This window comes from Oryctolagus cuniculus, chromosome 10 (assembly GCF_964237555.1).
Source record: "Oryctolagus cuniculus chromosome 10, mOryCun1.1, whole genome shotgun sequence".
Taxonomy (NCBI): domain Eukaryota; kingdom Metazoa; phylum Chordata; class Mammalia; order Lagomorpha; family Leporidae; genus Oryctolagus; species Oryctolagus cuniculus.
In genome coordinates, this window is record NC_091441.1 from 24,061,291 (window position 1) to 24,079,351 (window position 18,061).

Here is an 18,061-nt window from a genome sequence, read left to right on the forward strand (position 1 = left end):
AGCCATTTAGCCATTGCAGTAGTGTTACGAAGGATTTCCTGTCTTATGTCATCATGTAGGATAATGCATTACCCCTGGGAAAATGTTCATATGTGCATGCAGTGCAGTGCTTACGCATTGGGAGTACTCTTAAATAGATTTCAGAGGTTTAACAAGAAAACTCCACTCCCTAAGTGATAAATCCACACAAGCGTGTGTCGCTGTTGGTGCAGCATATCAAAGTGCACTTGCTTCTGATGGTTGCTCAGATACATGGAGAAGTTTCAGTAAATGAATCTCAGTTCTTCAAGTAAAAAAAAATTGAAGCGGTGTTGCATTAGGACATTTTTCACTTCATCTGAGACCACTCCTCTTGAAATCTTAAGTAAGGAGTTGATGTTGTGGCTTAATGGGTAAAGCCGCTTCCTGTGTCGTGGGCATCCCATATGGGTTCCTGTTCATATCTGGACTGCTCCATTTCCAATCTAGCTCCCTGCTAATGGCTGGAGAAAGCAGCAAGAGATGGCCCAAGTGTTTGTACCTCTGCTACCCACGTGGGAGACCCCAGTGAAACTCCTGGCTTCTGACTTCAGCTTTGCTCAGCCCTGGCTGCTTGGCCATTTGGGGAGTGAACCGCACATGGAAGCTCGCTCGCTCTCTCCTTCTCTGTAACTCTTTCAAATAAATAAATCTTAAAAAATAAATTGGAAAACTTAGAAATATGAAAGCAGATTCTATTGTTTTGTATTTCCTCATCCTTAAATATTCGATTTCATGCTAAGTATGTTATTGTGGTAAAAATAGAATTGCTGCCTGCGCCATGGCTCACTAGGCTAATCCTCCGCCTTGCGGTGCCGGCACACCGGGTTCTAGTCCCAGTCGGGGCCCCAGATTCTGTCCCGGTTGCCCCTCTTCCAGGCCAGCTCTCTGCTGTGGCCCGGGAAGGCAGTGGAGGATGGCCCAAGTGCTTGGGCCCTGCACCCCATGGGAGACCAGGAGAAGCACCTGGCTCCTGCCATCAGATCAGCGCGGCGCACCAGCCGCAGCGCACCGGCCGCGGCGGCCATTGGAGGGGTGAACCAACTGCAAAGGAAGACCTTTCTCTCTGTCTCTCTCTCTCACTGTCCACTCTGCCTGTCAAAAAAAAAAAAAAAAAAAAAAAAAAAGAGAAAAAAAATAGAATTGCTTCTCTCAAGTTCACCTACGGGCTGTTCACAGCTTTCGTTTGTAGATTGTTTCATCCACAGCAACTTTTATTTCCGTTCTGAGCAGGCAGTCTGCATGGCCTTCTGTGAGCTGTCTGCTGATGCCTTACAGGCAATGATATTTGACAAGAATATTCTGTCTGGAGTTGAACTCCTTGAGGAATAGGTGACTACTCCACTCTCAGTGGAACATTTTTTTTTTTTTTTAAAGATTTTTATTTATTTATTTGAGAGATAGAGTTAGAGACAATGAGAGGGAGAGACAGAGAGAAAGGTCTTCCATCCCCTGGTTCACTCCCCAAATGGCTGCAATGGCTGGAGCTGGGCCGATCCGAAGCCAGGAGCCAGGCGCTTCTTTCTGGTCTCCCACGTAGGTGCAGGGGTCCAAGGGCTTGGGCCATCTTCTACTGCTTTCCCAGGCCATAGCAGAGAGCGGGATTGGAAGAGGAGCTGCCGGGACTAGAACCGGCACCCACATGGGATGCCGGTGCCACAGCTCCAGCCGCGGAGCATCTTAAAATTTGAATTTCACTCCTTGTGACAGTTCTCCCGGGATATGGTTTATTTGGTTTTGAGGTTTTCAGTTGACGTATTTGCAGTAACTTTAGGTTATTGCATAGCTTTTTGTTTGCTTTACTTGTAGTAGCTGGAAAATTACTTCAGAAAGTCTATTAATAACAGGTTTAGATTTGTGATCATTTAACAGTTTATTGAATGTTAAGTTTTGTGTAAAGTTTTGAATGTGAAATTTTTTAAGATTTATTTATTTATTTGAAAGAGCTACAAGAGAGAGGACACACAAATGCGCACAGCGCGCGCGCGTACACACCCTCCCACCCCCCTTCTGCTGGTTCACTTCCCGAGTGACTACAGTGGCTAGGGCTGGGCCAGGCTGAAGCCCTGAGCTTTTTCCAGGTTTCCCACATTAGTGGCAGGGGCCCAAACACTTGGGCCATTTTCTACTGCTTTTCCCAGTCCATTAACAGGGAGCTAGAGCAGCTGGGATATGAACCTGCACTCATATGGTATAGTGTCACATGTGCCGGCTTTACCCGTTAAACCACAGTGCCGGCCTCTAAGTGTGAAATTTTTTTATACAAACTCAATAGATATTTTATGGTAGAAAATACTGATATGATCACTTAGAAACAGACTTTCTAAGCAAGTTTGTGTAGAGGCAAATTGCAAACCAGTATAAGTAATCTGTGCACTGAAAGTTTTTATGAAATGCTGCAGCCTATTTGCCTTTTACTTGTTTGTGCAAACTGAAATGGAGAGGACACATTGAACAGATTTGTACCCAGTGTGTTTTAGTTTAGAGCTGTAAGGAGTATTGTCTTGCTTATTGAGTACCTACAAAGTGTTAGTTACTGTGCAGGATTGTAGCATCCAGTTTTTATTCCTCTCTCAGACGTTAGATTAGGATACATGTTAGGTAGTGTAGGATAGTTGTGACACAGTAGTTCCTTTGCCTTGTGACTTTAGCTTTCTGTGATGAGTAATGGTTGTTATCTACTTATTTTAAAGGAAGACAAATTGTTTTTCAACCCACAGTGTCACTGTTTTACATAGTAGTGTCTCATATAACTCTACCCTTAAAAAAAACAGTTGCCCACTAAAGAGCACTTATCTGTTGACAGGTGGATTCAGAATTGATTCTCCCTTTGGTATTGTGAACACCTGCACCCAGTTATTCACAAAGAGCCTAATAATGCTAACTTCTGAATTAGCCTGCCCCTGGGGAGATTAACCAAATCTCTGCCTGTGAACGTAGGGTGTGCCTGATATTTATTAATTGGACTGAAATTAAGCTCACTGAGAAAGTCTCAGGTTTTGGTAGCGTATGTTTTGGCTCCATGCTGACACTGCCGAGTTTTAGTAGGAAGGTGTGCCCTCTAGTTGCCAGTTAAGCAATGTAATTATGCTTTCTGTCAGGATTACTGATAGTGTTGTGGCAGTTCGTATATTATCATTAATTCTGTGTTTTGGAAGGGTGTGTTCTGATAAAGTATTGGATCCATTGGTATAATTTCTGAAAAAGTCCATTGCCATCATTTGAACTCCTTATTTGAATGATAATTTTCTAACTAGTCTACTTGAATCCTGACGCTCTAGTCTTGGGTTCCTTGCATGATACTTGCTGGCTCACATTTTCTTTTTCATAGGCTCCTTTAGCTACTGTCTCATGCCCCTTTGATCAAGTTTAAACTTGTTGGGTTGGGTTCTAGACTCTTGGTTATAACTTGAGTGAAAGATCTGGGAATCACGGTAAACTATTATAGCTGCTGTCATAAAATATCATTTGGTTGGATATTAGAAACAATAATAAACATTTTTGACTCATCAAAATTATGATTTGTACCTGATCACTTCTGGAAAAAGGAACAACAGGAACAGGGAATTGAATAATCATAGGGAGCAGGTATCTCCGGAAAGACTGAAACATTTCACCTTCTTCATCTGAGGAGGACTCACATAATTGAGGTCTGTAACATCATAAGTTATATTGATAAGATAGAAGCTTCTAGAGAAGGCAGTACAGAGCTTAGGGGTTAAGCCATCTGGAGGTTTTACTTCATTTTGAGCCTGTGGTGAGTGATAGTGGTACCTTGAGTATAATGCCTGAGGGCATGAGTTCTGAATCATGGAGAATGTCAGAGTTCAGCCAAACACCCTCCCCTCCCTGCCTTACAAACAAAAACAAAAACCTTCTCCAGGTTCTTAGATATTTGTGTTAAGGCCTTCACCATAGTAATTTTCTCTGGTTATTCCTGTATAGTTAAACCTGATATCCCCATGTAGTGCTTTCATATTCCCATATTTCCTGTGGTTGTATCACCTAGCTGTCTTCCTTCTTTTGCAGACACAGTGCTGAACACATGGATGTAAAATGTTCATCAGTTGGCATTACAATAAATTTTGGAAAACTAAGCCTTAAATGACTTCTTAGTTTTCGCTTTATTTTTTTTTATCTTTGATTCTGTGTTGGGATAAAACTGGCAAGATAGTTTTTAAGGCTAAGCATTTTCAGGTTTCTAGTTTTCATCATTCATAGGGTACTGTAGAAGGAGAGAAGACCCCTTTCCCCCTGGGATTTTGAATATGATATGTATAATGAAAAGAGTAAAAAAGATGCTTGTATTGGAAAGACACAAGGAAGAGATTGGCATTTGAATTTCTTTGATTATATAGTATAGAATAACATGGGGGCTTGTGCACCTTAGCTTTATGTCTCAGAGTTCTCAGAAGTTTGGCAGCTATTAGTACTATTTTGCTGAATGCGTTACATGAATTATCATATTGGATCCTTTTTCTTTTTTAAAGATTTATTTATTTTATTTGAAAGAGAGAGGAGAGGCAGAGAGAGAGAGAGAGAGAGAGAGAGAGAGAGAGAATGTCTTCCATCCGCCAGTTTACTCTCCAGATGGCCGCAATGGCTGGAGCTGCGCCAATCCAAAGCCAGGAGCTTCTTCCGGGTCTCCCACGCTGGTGCAGGGGCCCAAGCACTTAGGCCATCCTCTACTGCTTTCCCATACCTGCTAGCAGAGAGCTGGATCGGAAGTGGAGCAGCTGGGACTTGAACCTGTACCTATATGGGATGCTAGCAGTTCACGCAGTGGCTTTACCTGTAACTCCACAGCGCCGGCCCCCCATATTGGATCCTTAAATCCCTATGAGACATGTACAATAATCTTCATTTTGCCAATTGGGAGTTAGCACAGGGAAGTTAAGTAATACACTCCAGAGAGCACTGCATGTAAGTGCAGAGTTAGAATCCTGAAGCAGATGGTTTAGCTCCAGAACTCTTACTATGCTCTGCTGCCTGGCATAAGGATTCCTATTTGTAGTCTTAAATATTGCAGCACCTCATGCCTAATCCCCTTTATGGAGCTTGTTGTGCCACTAAAATAATGTAAATTATTTACTGTTATACTTGCTTCCTGAAGATGTCAAAGGGTAAAGTTCAACTCCTTATTTGGTAATGAAGTCATTGTACCAAGGATAACCTTCCAGTTTTATGTAACACTGGAAGGAAGAAATGGGAAAATGTGGTAAATAACAATTGAAATAGCATTTTTCTGTGGAGTATTAGTGATTGATGTGTTTAGATATATTCTCTTCCACCCTACTCTATTCTCTCCCACCTCCCACCCCCCTTTCTCATATGAGAGTATCCAACCTAGGATTAACCTTGTTACTTCTTAACATTTTCAGATAGGCAACATATTTCCTAAGGAGTAAGCTATAGATCTTCATTTAAAAACTCTCACTTTAATTAAAAGAGATCAAGTTGTAACTTGCAGGCTAAATGAGATTGTGGGAAACTTGTATGGTTATAGGAGAAAGTTCTGTTTCTTCCATAATTTATATACAGTTGAAATGTACCCTAAAGAACATTAAAAAAATGTTTTTAGCTGGAGAAAAGAAAGAAACCCAGTGTTTACTTAAGAGCATATTGTGTAATAGAGAGTTTGGCATGCTTTTAGTCTTTCCTCTTGATATTGCCTGATTGAAGCCTGGATCAGGAATGGTGTGCTCTCTGTTATTTCCCCCTCAGTAGTACTGTCACATCTTTTTGTAATTTGTTGGAGAAATTTTTGTTAGGTGCAACACTGTTGTCTGTCCTGCATCTGATTTTTGAAATCTGGCATGCAAAGTCTCACCTGCCACAGTACCCACAATACCTGAATTAGAGGAAACACATAGCTCAAAAGGAACTGATGCATATACATTCTAAAAATAATCTCTAACAGTTGATAGCTGGTTTTTCTTTTTTCACATTGCTCTTAAAAATTTGTTCTGTGAGATAGTCAATTTTTTTCATAATTTGGTTTTAATTATTGGCACAGATGTAGGTGATTTGCAAAGTAGGTGATGCTTTTTTTTGGAATTTTTTTTTAAAGATTTATTTATTTATTTGAAAGACAGAGTTGCAGAGGCAGAGAGAGAGGTCCTCCATCTGCTGGTTCACTCCCCAAACAGTGGCAACGGCTGGAGCTGGGCTGATGGAAGACAGGAGCCAAGAGTTTCCTCTGGGTCTCCTAAGAGGGTGCAGGAGTCCAAGCACTTGGGTCATCCTCCAGCTGCTTTCCCAGGCCACAGCAGAGAGCTGGATCGGAAGTGGAGCATCTGGGATTCAAGTGGGCACCCACATGGGATGTCAGCACTGCAGGTGGTAGCTTCACCGCTATACCACAGCACTGGCCCCTGTTTTAGAATTTTAATTTATTTAAAATTTTATTTATAAGACAGAAAGAGAGAGAGAGACAAAGGCAGAGAGAGCTCCTATCTCTGGTTCATTTTCAGTGCCCACTGTGGTAAAAGCTGGGTCAGGGAGGAGCTGGGAATCCAGTCCAGGTCTCCCGGGGACCCAGCCACCTGAGCCATCACCTGCTTCCTCCCAGGGTGCACATTAACATGAAGTTGGCATGGGAACTGAGGCAGGTATTGAATCCAGGCACTCTGCTTTGGTGTGCCAGTATTCCAACACAAAGTCTTAACAGCTAAGCCAGGTGTCTGCCTCCTGTTTTTTTTTTTTTTGTAGTGAGAATCATAACTTTTTTATAATAATTTTTATTTATTTGAAAGAGTTACACAAAGAGAGGGGGAAAGAGAAATCTTCCATCTGCTGGTTCACTCCCCATTTGACTGCAACAATGAGAGCTGAGCCAGGAGCTTCATCTCAGTCTCCCACATGAGTGGCAGGGGCCCAGTCACCTAGCCTATCTGCCTCTGCTTTTCCCAGGCCGTGAGCAGGGAGATGAATTGGATGTGGAGCAGTCTAGACAAGACCCAGGGCCTTATGGGATGCTGGCACTGTCGGGGGTGTCTGCTATGATACAGTGCCAGCCCCAGGAATCCTAACCTGGTAACTTGTTGAGGTCTTCTCAAGACCTGCGTGGAGAATTAGAAACAAACCATCAACTCTTATATTTCATTCATTTTTTCAGTTTGACTTCAAATATTAATACCCTGTGTAGCTCTTATATTGGTATTTTATTGCTCTTTGCAGTTTCTACTAAGAAATGACTAGGAAAATTGTAAAGTGAAGTTTTATTTAATTTCACTGGTGCTTTGGAAAACTAAAACTTCATAAGGAAAGAGGATAAAAGCATGGAATAGAATGAAATTTGAGCAATGTCTGTGAATCGTGATTTCCCCCTATCTTTCTTATTATAATATAAATTTATTTGGGAACTTGAGGTACATAAGCTATAAGCTGTATGTGAATACAGATAGTAAGAAATAAAATTTTAAATTAGATTTAAAAATTGAGTGGTTAGCATTTGTCTGGAACAGTGTTGTGATTTACAAATGTGAGGAAGAACATAATCCTCTTTTGAACTTTTTTTTGAATCTTGCACTTTCTTTTCCTTTGATACTGGGAGGATCCATAGATACAGTAAGGATGGATGCTTTAAAAATATTTTTAACAGATATGCATTTCTTTAATATGCATTAAGCATTTCCAGAGGTCCCTACCAGAAATGGGCAACTCCTGTGGCATTTTGAGGATACTTTTGTAAACTGTTTTCCACATTTGTTTTAGTAAATGGTTAGGTTAGCAAGTCATTTTCTTTTGCCCATCAGATTCTTAATGTCCTCAAAGTCAGGGGATGAGTCTGGTTCATTTTAATCTTTGGTATTACAGTCTGAAGTATATAGAAAGTTCTTAATAAGTCCTTGCTGAATAAAGCAAATAGTTAATACATTTCTCTGTTAAATCCAAAGACTTGTGGTTATGTGGCTAATGCTGGCTGTAGATAGACCTGGCTGCTCTATAGAGATTGTCTTGTGTCCCCTGATAGACCCAGCATCCTGCTGTATACTAAATCAGGTATACAATTTTTTTTACAGCTTATTTATTTATTTGAAAAAGTTGGAGAGATATCTTGCATCTGCTGGTTCACTTCTCAAATGGCCTCAACAGCCAGTGCTGGGCTAGGCTGAAGCCAGGAGTCTGGTGCTTCTTCTCCATCTTCCACACATTGGTAGCAGGGGTCCAAGCACTTTGGCCATCTTCTGCTTTCCCAGCCCATTAGCAGGGAACAGGATCAGAAGTCGAACAGCTGAGACTCGAACTGGTGCCCATATGGGATGGCAGTGGCTTTACCTGTTATACCACAATTCCAGTCCTATATACAAATACTTAATAGCTGAAGTAAACATTTTATTTTTCCTGAAGCTTGTGTGTATAGTGTTTATGTGTATACAATATGTATAGATTTTAAACTTTATTTGAAAGGTAGAGATAGGTAAAGAGAGATCTCCCCTCTGTTGCTTCAGACTCCAGTGCCTGGAATAGTTGGGGCTGTGCCAAGTGTGAAGCCAGGACCTGGACACTCACTCTTGGGTCTCCCATGTGCGTAGCAGAGACCGAGGCACTTGGGTTAACACCTGATGCCCTTCAGGGTGCACATCAGCAGGAAACTAGAATCAGGAGCAAGGCCAGAACTGGAAGTCAGGCATTCTGAGATGGGATTTGGGTGTCGCAAATGGTATCTTAGGTGCTATACCACATGTCCGCTCCTGTATATAGATTTTGAGAACTGTAAGACTATGGGACTTTTGATTTTCCTTTTAATAGAAAAAAAATTCCTTTATCTTTTGCTTAAAAGATGTACCATCAGGGCATGCATTTGATTTAGTGCTTAAGAGATTGGTTAAGATGATGCATCTTGGGGCAAGTGTTGTGGCGTAGCAGGTTAAGCTGCCACCTGCGGTGCCACCATCACTTCTGATCCAGCTCCCTGCTAATGTGCCTGGGAAGGCCGTGGAGGATGGCCCAAGTGCTTGTAGCCATGCACTCACATGAGAGACCGGTTAGAAGCTTCTCGCTCCTGGCTTCAGCCTGGCCCAGTCCAGCTCCGGCCCTTGTGGCCATCTGGGAAGTTAACCAGTGGATGGAAAACCTTTGTCTCTCTTTTTCTACCTCCCTTTCTGTAATTCTTTTTCTTTTTTTTCTTTCTTTTTTAAATATTTTATTTATTTGAAAGAGTTACAGAGAGAGGTAGAGACAGAGAGGTCTTCCATCTGCTGGTTCACTCCCCAAATGGCCTCAACGCCCGGAGCTGCGCTGATCTGAAGCCAGGAGCTTCTTCGGGTCTCCCACGTGGGTGCAGGGGCCCAAGGGCTTGGGCCATCTTCTGCTTTCCCAGGCCACAGCAGAGAGCTGGATCAGAACAGGAGCAGCTAGTACTAGAACCAGTGCCCATATGGGATGCTGGTGCTTCAGGCCAGGGCTTTAACCCTCTGCGCTACAGCGCCGGCCCCTATAACTCTGCCTTTTAAATGAATAAAACAAATCTTAAAAAAAAAAAAAAAAAAACAACAACAACAAAAATAACAAAGATGGGGCGTCTTATGTTGCAGTACCTGGATTTAATACCCAGCTTTGGCTCCTGACTCCAGCTACCTGCTAATGCTGACCCTGGGAGTCAGCAGTGATGGCATAAATAGTTGGGTTCCTGCCACTCATGTGGGAGGCCTGGATTGACTTCTAGACTCCTTGATTTGGTTCCAGCCCAGACCTGGCCATTGCATTTGTGGAGTGAATCAGGAGATGGGTGCTCTATCTCTCTGCCTCTCAAAAAACAGACAAAAAAAATCTGTCATCTTGGGAGAATCATGTTTTTACCTAATTTTATTTGTTTCTGTTGCTACAACTCTGCGAGCTGTTTCATATAGTATCTTGGAAGAAAAGTGGTCTACAGTAAAAAAAGAAAGAAAAATAAAAACAAGTAAAAGTAGACATACAGAATAAATGATGGGATTTTTTCTTACTACATTCCAGAGTTAAGCTTACCCTTTCAGTTTCTAAATGCTTTCTCTGCACTATGTACCTATTTGAGGACCAGTAAGTTTAGCCACAGACCACAGTTGGATAACCCTGATTTAGAATAAAGAGTGGGGACTTTTGAGTCAAAAGATGGAGCTTGAGTCTTGCTTTACTGTTCCAACTTGGATAGTTTTTAAGTTTCTGTAAACCTCTGGTTTCTCAGCTGTAAATTGAGAATAAGAAATGGGATTTTTTTTTGAAATTAAATGAATACATGTAAGGCATTTGGTATGTAGTAGATGGTCAGTAGATTAGTAAAATGTTAGTTCCTTTCTCTTTGCTTAACTCAGCATAGAAATGTGAAAATTATGTGAATATTTATAGTATTGTGTTGTATTATGTTAGATCTTAGTTTATAAGTATTCATCAGGGCTTTATAAAATTATATTTCCTCATTATAAAGGTATTTTATGATCAATATGAAAAATTGAGAATATAGAAGAATATTGAAAGAGAATTGGCAGTTATTGTATAAAGGGAACCACTGTCAGTATTTTTTTTTTTTTGACAGGCAGGATGGACAGTGAGAGAGAGAGACAGAGAGAAAGGTCTTCCTTTGCCGTTGGTTCACCCTCCAATGGCTGCTGCGGCTGGCGCACCGCGCTGATCCGATGGCAGGAGCTAGGTGCTTCTCCTGGTCTCCCATGGGGTGCAGGGCCCAAGCACTTGGGCCATCCTCCACTGCACTCCCGGGCCACAGCAGAGAGCTGGCTTGGAAGAGGGGCAACTGGGACAGAATCCGGCGCCCCGACCGGGACTAGAACCCGGTGTGCTGGCGCCCCAAGGCGGAGGATTAGCCAAGTGAGCCGCGGTGCCGGCCGCTATCAGTATTTCGACATAGTATCTACCAGTCTGGTTTTTTTTAGTATATTTGTACATGTATGCATACACACACACACACACACACACACACCCTTTATTATGGAAAAAGTGAAACACATACAGAAGTAAATGAAAAAGTACAATGCACTCCTATGGACCTGACCAGTGCCTGGTCAATCTTATTTCATCCATCTCCAACTGTAATTATATTTTAAAATAACTCTGAGACATACTTAATTTCTTAAATTTGCATAGTAGTGTTCCAGCCCCAACTAAATCAAAATCATGGATATTTTTCTTTTTTCCTCTCTCAGAAAGTAAGAGCTTTAAGATAACAGTATGAGATTAGGGAGGATTCTATGTTAACTCATTTTTTGCATTTTAGTTGGATTGCCCTGATTTTTAATATTTCTTAAACCACCATATAGAAATAATATAGTTACTCTAATACTCTGTTTCCAGGTAATTTTTGTTATATAAGTGCATGTTATAGAATGAAAGTGGTACAGAATTTCATTTGTACTTGTCTTTTTTTTTTAAAGGTAGAATTAGAGAGAGACAGAGAAAGAGATTGATTATTGATCTTCCATCTGTTAGTTCATTCAACAAATGGCTGCAACACTCAGGGCTGAGCCAGGCCGAAGCCAGGAGCCAGAAGTTTTTCTGGGTGCAGGGGCTTAAGGACATGGGCCATCTTCTGCTGCCTTCCAGGGATGTTAGCACAGAGCTGAATCAGAAAGTGGAGCAGCCAGGACTTGAGCCAGTGCCCATATAGGATGCCAGTGCTATAGGCTGCAGCTGTACCCACTGCACCACAGCACTGGCCCCTGTGAGTCTTAAACTATGTAAAATTCTGTGATGGTTCCTTCATTACTTATATTGAAGAAAAAGGATGCAGTGCTTTTACATTTTATCAGTAGCCAAATTGTAAATACGTATTTTTCTTATTAATAATTTAAAAGTAATCCTGTAACTCCCTCTCAACTATAAAGGTATTTATTTATGTATTTGAAAGCTAGAGTTACAGAGAGAGAGGGAGACAAAAAGAGAGGTTCTCCATTTGCTGGTTCACTCCCCAGCTTTGGGCCAGGCCAGAGCCTCGGGGCTCCTCCAGCTCCTTCTGGGTTTGGGGCCCAAGCACTTGGGCCATTCTCTGCTGTTTTCCCAGGCACATTAGCAGGGAGCTGGATCAGAAATGGAGTAGCTGGGACACGAATCGGTACCCATATGGGATGCTGGCATTGCAGGTGCCATCTTTACCTGCTGTAACATAATGCTGGCCCCCAAGGAAATTCTTTAATGCTAAAATTTATCCACCCAAAGTCTTAGTATTTTTTTAAAAACTGCTTTCTGTTTCCAGGTGAAATATGAGTGTGCCAATTGCATACTTCAATGTTTATATTTAAACATTTTGTCATAAAAATTTTCAAACGTAGATTCATAAGTGCAGAGAATTTTATGAATGACTACTTGGCTTAAACAATCATGAATACACAATCTTATTTCATTCCTATCTCAATTAACCTCCCCAGCCCAGTTTTCATTATTTGAAACAAATGTGACATCGTGTACTTGCATTCATAAATAAGTACTTCAGTGTGCTAGTTGTGAAGATACGATTTTTGGAAATTTTATAACCATACAGAACTCAATATTTCAAAATCAGAAGAGAGACCAACAGTTCATGGTTATTTGCTTAATTGCTTTCTGGGTTCAGAAGGAGGAAACTTTTCCATTGCTGGGTTCTGTGAAGGCTTTTAGGAAAGAGTTGGGGTAGAAGGATTGGTTTTTTGGACTCTTGGAGAGTGAGGATAGAGTCATGCATTATGGATCAAGTAAAAGTCCTGGTTATAAAAAGGACTGTTCTCATTCAGATTAGAGAGGACAAACCAGCATGGCTGGAGCACAGGTCACAGGGTAAGCAAGAGCAAAAAATCGGGGTGAAAGATTAAAAGGGACTAAATTAAGGTGGCCATAATTTCACTATTTCTGGTATCTCAATTACACCTTTTTAGATTTTTCAGATGCCAGGTAAAATTTCTTTTTGATAATCTATACTTAAAACTCATTAAAATGGAGTTCAGGGGCCGGCACTGTGGTGTAGCAGGTAAAGCTGCCACTCACACTGCCGGCATCCCATATAGACGCTGGTTCGAGTCCCGGCTGCTTTACTTCCAATTCAGCTCTCTGCTATGGGCTGGGAAAGCAGTAGAAGATGGCTCAAGTCCTTGGGCCCCGTACCAGTGTGAGAGACCCAGAAGAAGCTCCTGGCTCCTGGCTTCAGATCAGCCCAGCTTCAGCCGTTGCGGCTGTTCGAGGAGTGAACCAGCAGATGGAGGACCTCTCTGTCTTTCTGCCTCTCCTTCTGTCTCTCTGTAACTCTGACTTTCAAGTAAAAATAAATAAATCTTAAAAAAAAAAAAAAAAAAAAAAGAAAATGGAATTCAATTTAAGAACAGCTTTAAACAATTTAATTGGAATGAAACATTTCAAGTTCAAGTGATGAAATGTTCATTTTAAACTGGAAAATTACCACTCATCTTTTTATTTAATTAGTATTTTTTCTTCATGGTATTTAAATAGTGGCTTAGGAGAAGTTAAAAGTGTGATCACAGGTTGGCTCAGGATTGACATATCTAGGGGGCAGGCAGTTGGTAGGGAAATTTTTTTTTTGTGGTTGAAAGTGAAATAGTATTTCATTACTGGGATTAGAAGTAATCACTTTGGGCAGAGAAAACTGAAAATGACTAATAGCCTTCACCAGCATACTAGGGTTAAAAAAAAAAAGGTAGCTTTCCTAACTTATGATGGCTTTAGAGTGAGAGCTTAGTCATCTTAAGTCCTGATGTTTCTGAGACTGCGACCTGTAGCAGCATTCTTTGAGGGCATACGTGATGCCTTAGTCACCCTTGGTGAGACCACAGTTTATATTCTCTTTTGCCCCTTAAAGGATCAGTTTACCTCTGTGGAGATGATACGGATCTCCTGGACAGAATTCCCACATAACCATTCTCTTGGGCCTTGGACGCCTATATGCTTGCCATCACTTGCTGTAGAGAAAGGCTTTAAAATCCCCTGAGGCAACTGGATTGACTGTCCTTAAAGTACAATTCACCGCCGGCACCGCGGCTCACTAGGCTAATCCTCTGCCTTGTGGCGCCGGCACACCAGGTTCTAGTCCCGGTCGGGGTGCCGGATTCTGTCCCGGTTGCCCCTCTTCCAGGCCAGCTCTCTGCTGTGGCCAGGGAGTGCAGTGGAGGATGGCCCAAGTGCTTGGGCCCTGCACCCCTTGGGAGACCAAGATAAGTACCTGGCTCCTGCCATCGGATCAGCGCGGTGTGCCGGCCGCAGCAGCCATTGGAGGGTGAACCAACGGCAAAGGAAGACCTTTCTCTCTATCTCTCACTCTCACTGTCCACTCTGCCTGTCCCAAAAAAAAAAAAAAAAAAAAAAAGTACAATTCACAAGCCGTTGCAGATAAGGGGAAGGACATGGCTTCTACTAACTTTTTATTTTTGAAGATTTATTTATTGATTTTGAGTCACAGAGAGGGAGACACAGAGATCTTCCATCTTGTGATTCACTCCTGTATGGCTGAATTGGCTAGTGCCAGGCCAGTGCAGAGTGCTTCATCTGGGTCTGTGTTGGAGGTGGCAGGGGCCCAAACACTCGGGCCATTTTCCACTGCTTTTCCCAGGCACGTTAGCTGGGAGCTGATTCTGAAGTGGAGCAGCCCATACACTAACCGGCACCCCTGTGAGATGCCAGTATCACAGGCAGTGGCTTTACCCACTAAGCCACAACACCATCCCTTTTGCTAATGTTTCTGAAGGAAGTGGTATGCATGAGAGGTCCCTGGAGCTGTGCCACACGGATAGATACTTCATGGAATTCCATCCCCATGACAGCAAGTAGTGATTTGGTATCACTATGGATTTATTGATTACCAGTTGATGTTTCAACTTTCTTTTTGACATGCTAATAGTTAAAATACCTACCTTTTTTACTTCATTTCCAGTTTAATTTATTAACAGTATGTCTGACCTTTTTAAAAAAAAATCGTAAATACCTTACATTTATGTTTTAAAATAAATACAGCAACAATTTTAAACCATGTTAACTGCTAATCCAGGTCATAAACTTGTGCAATCACTTTTCATAAATGCAGCTTTATCTACTTGAAAGGTGGAGTGAACAGAGAGAGTTAGAGAGGGACAGAGATCCTCCATCTGCTGGCTCCCCAGATGAATGCAACTGCCTGTTCTTGACCAGGCTAACGCTGAGAGCCTGGAACTTCATCCAGGTCTCCCAGCTGGGTAGCAGGAGTCCAAGCACTTGACCCATCATCTGTTGCCTTCCAGGTGCATTAGCAGGAACCCGGATCAGAAGTGGAGGAGCTGGGACTCAAACCATATCCAATAGGGGATGTGAGAAGTCCCAAGCAATGCCTGTTCTATATACAGCTTCTTTTTGTAAAGATTTATTTATTTATTTGAAAGAGTTACAGAGAGGCAGAGGCAGAGAGAGAGAGGTCTTCCAAACACTGGTTCACTCCCCAAATGACCACAACTGCTGGAGCTTCGCCCATTTGAAGCTAGGAACCTGGAGCTTCTTCCAGGTCTCTCACACACGTGCAGGGGTCCAAGAACTTGAGCCATCTTCTACTGCTTTCCCAGGCCATAGCAGAGAGCTGGATTGGAAGAGGAGCAGCCAGGACTAGAACTGGTGACCACATGGGATGTAGGTGGAGCAGCTGGGACTCGAACTGGTGCCCATTCGGATGCTAGCACTGAAGGTGGCAGCTTTACCTGCTATGCCACAGTGCGGGCCTCCATATATAGCTTCTTAATTGGAGTTTTTATATATTTAAAAGTTCCTTGATTTGAGGGAGAGGTGTCTAAAATGGATGGATTTCTGGTGAGTTTTGGTTCTGTAGAGGAATGTGATAGTGCATCTCTAGTGTATTTCATCTGTAGGAGAGAACTGGCATTTCAACTGTTACATAAGGAACTACTTACTGTGGGTTTAATTTATGAAGTTTGTCAATTGATTTCTCAGAAATGATTTTCTGTTTTCCACTTAAGCTGCATATTAACAATAGTACTTCTTATCTTTTTGGTAAAAGTTGCTACCTGGGCTGATGCTATGATGCAATGGGTTAAGCTTCTACCTGCGATGCTGGCATCCCATATGAGCACTGGTTCGAGTCCTGGCTGTTCCACATCTGATCCAGCTCCCTCCTAATGTGCCTGGGAAAGCAGCAAAGGATGGCCCAAGTGATTGGGCCCTTGTTTCCCATGTGAGAGACCCAGGTGGAGTTCCAGGCTCCTGGCATCTGCCTGGCTTACCCTGGCCATTGTAACCATTTAGAGTGGACTAGTGGATGGATGATCTCTCTCTCTCTGTGTCCCTATAACTCTGGCTTTCAGATAAAAAATAAGTCTTAAAAAAAAAAAAAAGTTGCTACCTGAGTATTTTCATCACTTTGAAATTAGTTTGTCAAAACAAAGCCCTCTTGAGATCAACTTTTTAATTTCACTAAAGAGATCTATTAGCAAAATATCTGATTGAGAATTGCTGTTTTTTTTTTTTTGTGGTGACATTTAATTTTTGAGCTATATCAAATAGTTTATTAGAACTTGTTTATAACTTAGGTATCTATATAAAGACTTTGACTATTGTAGCTTAATGAAAATCAATTGGAATTATATGCCACAATAATAGAGTAATCTTTAGCAATTCTTCAGATTAACTTGGGTCCTTTAGTACCACTTGTACTTTATTTGTAGTATAACAGATTAACCATAAAAATATTTCCCAGTTTGTTTATTTATTTATTTATTTATTTTTGACAGGCAGAGTGGATAGTGAGAGAGAGAGACAGAGAGAAAGGTCTTCCTTTGCCGTTGGTTCACCCTCCAATGGCCGCCATGGCTGGTGCGCTGCGGCTGGCGCACTGCGCTGATCCGAAGGCAGGAGCCAGGTGCTTCTCCTGGTCTCCCATGGGGTGCAGGGCCCAAGCAGTTGGGCCATCCTCCACTGCCTTCCCGGGGCCACAGCAGAGAGCTGGCCTGGAAGAGGGGCAACCGGGACAGAATCCGGCGCCCCGACCGGGACTAGAACCCTGTGTGCCGGCGCCGCTAGGTGGAGGATTAGCCTGTTGAGCCGCGGCGCTGGCCACCCAGTTCAGTTTTTAAAATTCTTTGCAATATCATTTTTAAATTAATGTTGAATTCATCAAAACACTCTCTCCAAACAAAAGGTATAGCTTTTACTGTTCAACTGATGAGATTTTATGGTTGCAGCAAAGTTACCTTGTTTAGTGCTAGCCTCTATAATGTTTGACCGTTTTTGAAAAGTGGTATTGTAATTTGTGGTTGTTGAAGTCTTTAAGGAAATGCATAGGAATCATTGTAATTAAATAATACTTGTAGGAGACAGAATTATTTCTAATTTTTAAAAATTTATTTATTTATTTGAAAAGCTGAGTTAAAGAGAGGCAGAGGCAGAGAGAAAGAGAGAGGTCTTTTATCCACTGGTTCACTGTCCAAATGTCCCCAATGGCTGGAACTGAGCCATTCTGAATCTAAGAGCCAGGAGCTTCTTCCAGGTCTCCCACATGGATGCAGGGACCCAAGGACTTGGGCCATCTTCCACTGCTTTCCCAGGTGCATTAGCAGGGACCTGGATTGGAAGTGGAGTAGCTGGGACTTGAACTGATGCCCATATGGGATACCAGTGCAGCAGGCTGGGGCTTTAACCCTCTGTGCTACAGTGCTGGCACCCAGGATTATTTCTGACTTGGAATGGAGAATAACAGGGCTTCCTAGGGGAGGTGACATTTTCGCTTGTTGGGGAGGATTGAATAGCCTTTTGCCAAGCAGGATGTTGCTATGGCTGTCCTTCCATCTTCAGACATGACTGGAAGAGTCAAAGGTGTATGGTGTATTTTGGTGATTGTGAGTTTGGAATGTGAGATACCAGGACTAATAGGAAGTCTGGGAAAAAAATGTGTTTAGTAGACAGAAAGCGTTTGATGTCTTACTAAGAAGGTGAAGTTGTTTTGTCAGCACTGAGGACTCCCTGACTGGTAGAACTTGGAACTGGATGTGTGCTCAGGGATGGGGCACTGCAGGATTGTGCTATGGCCTTCTGGCTTGCAGTGTTAAATCCTAGACAGGCAGGGATGCCTTTAACAAAGATGGGGTTTGGAGAT

General features: G+C 42.2%; 1 long non-coding RNA gene across 5 annotated transcripts in view; it reads left to right on the plus strand.

Annotated features, from left to right (window-relative positions):
• Positions 1-18,061, plus strand: part of MBD2 (methyl-CpG binding domain protein 2) — a 117,542-nt gene that overhangs the window by 45,745 nt on the left and 53,736 nt on the right. The gene's annotated exons all lie outside the window — the stretch shown is intronic.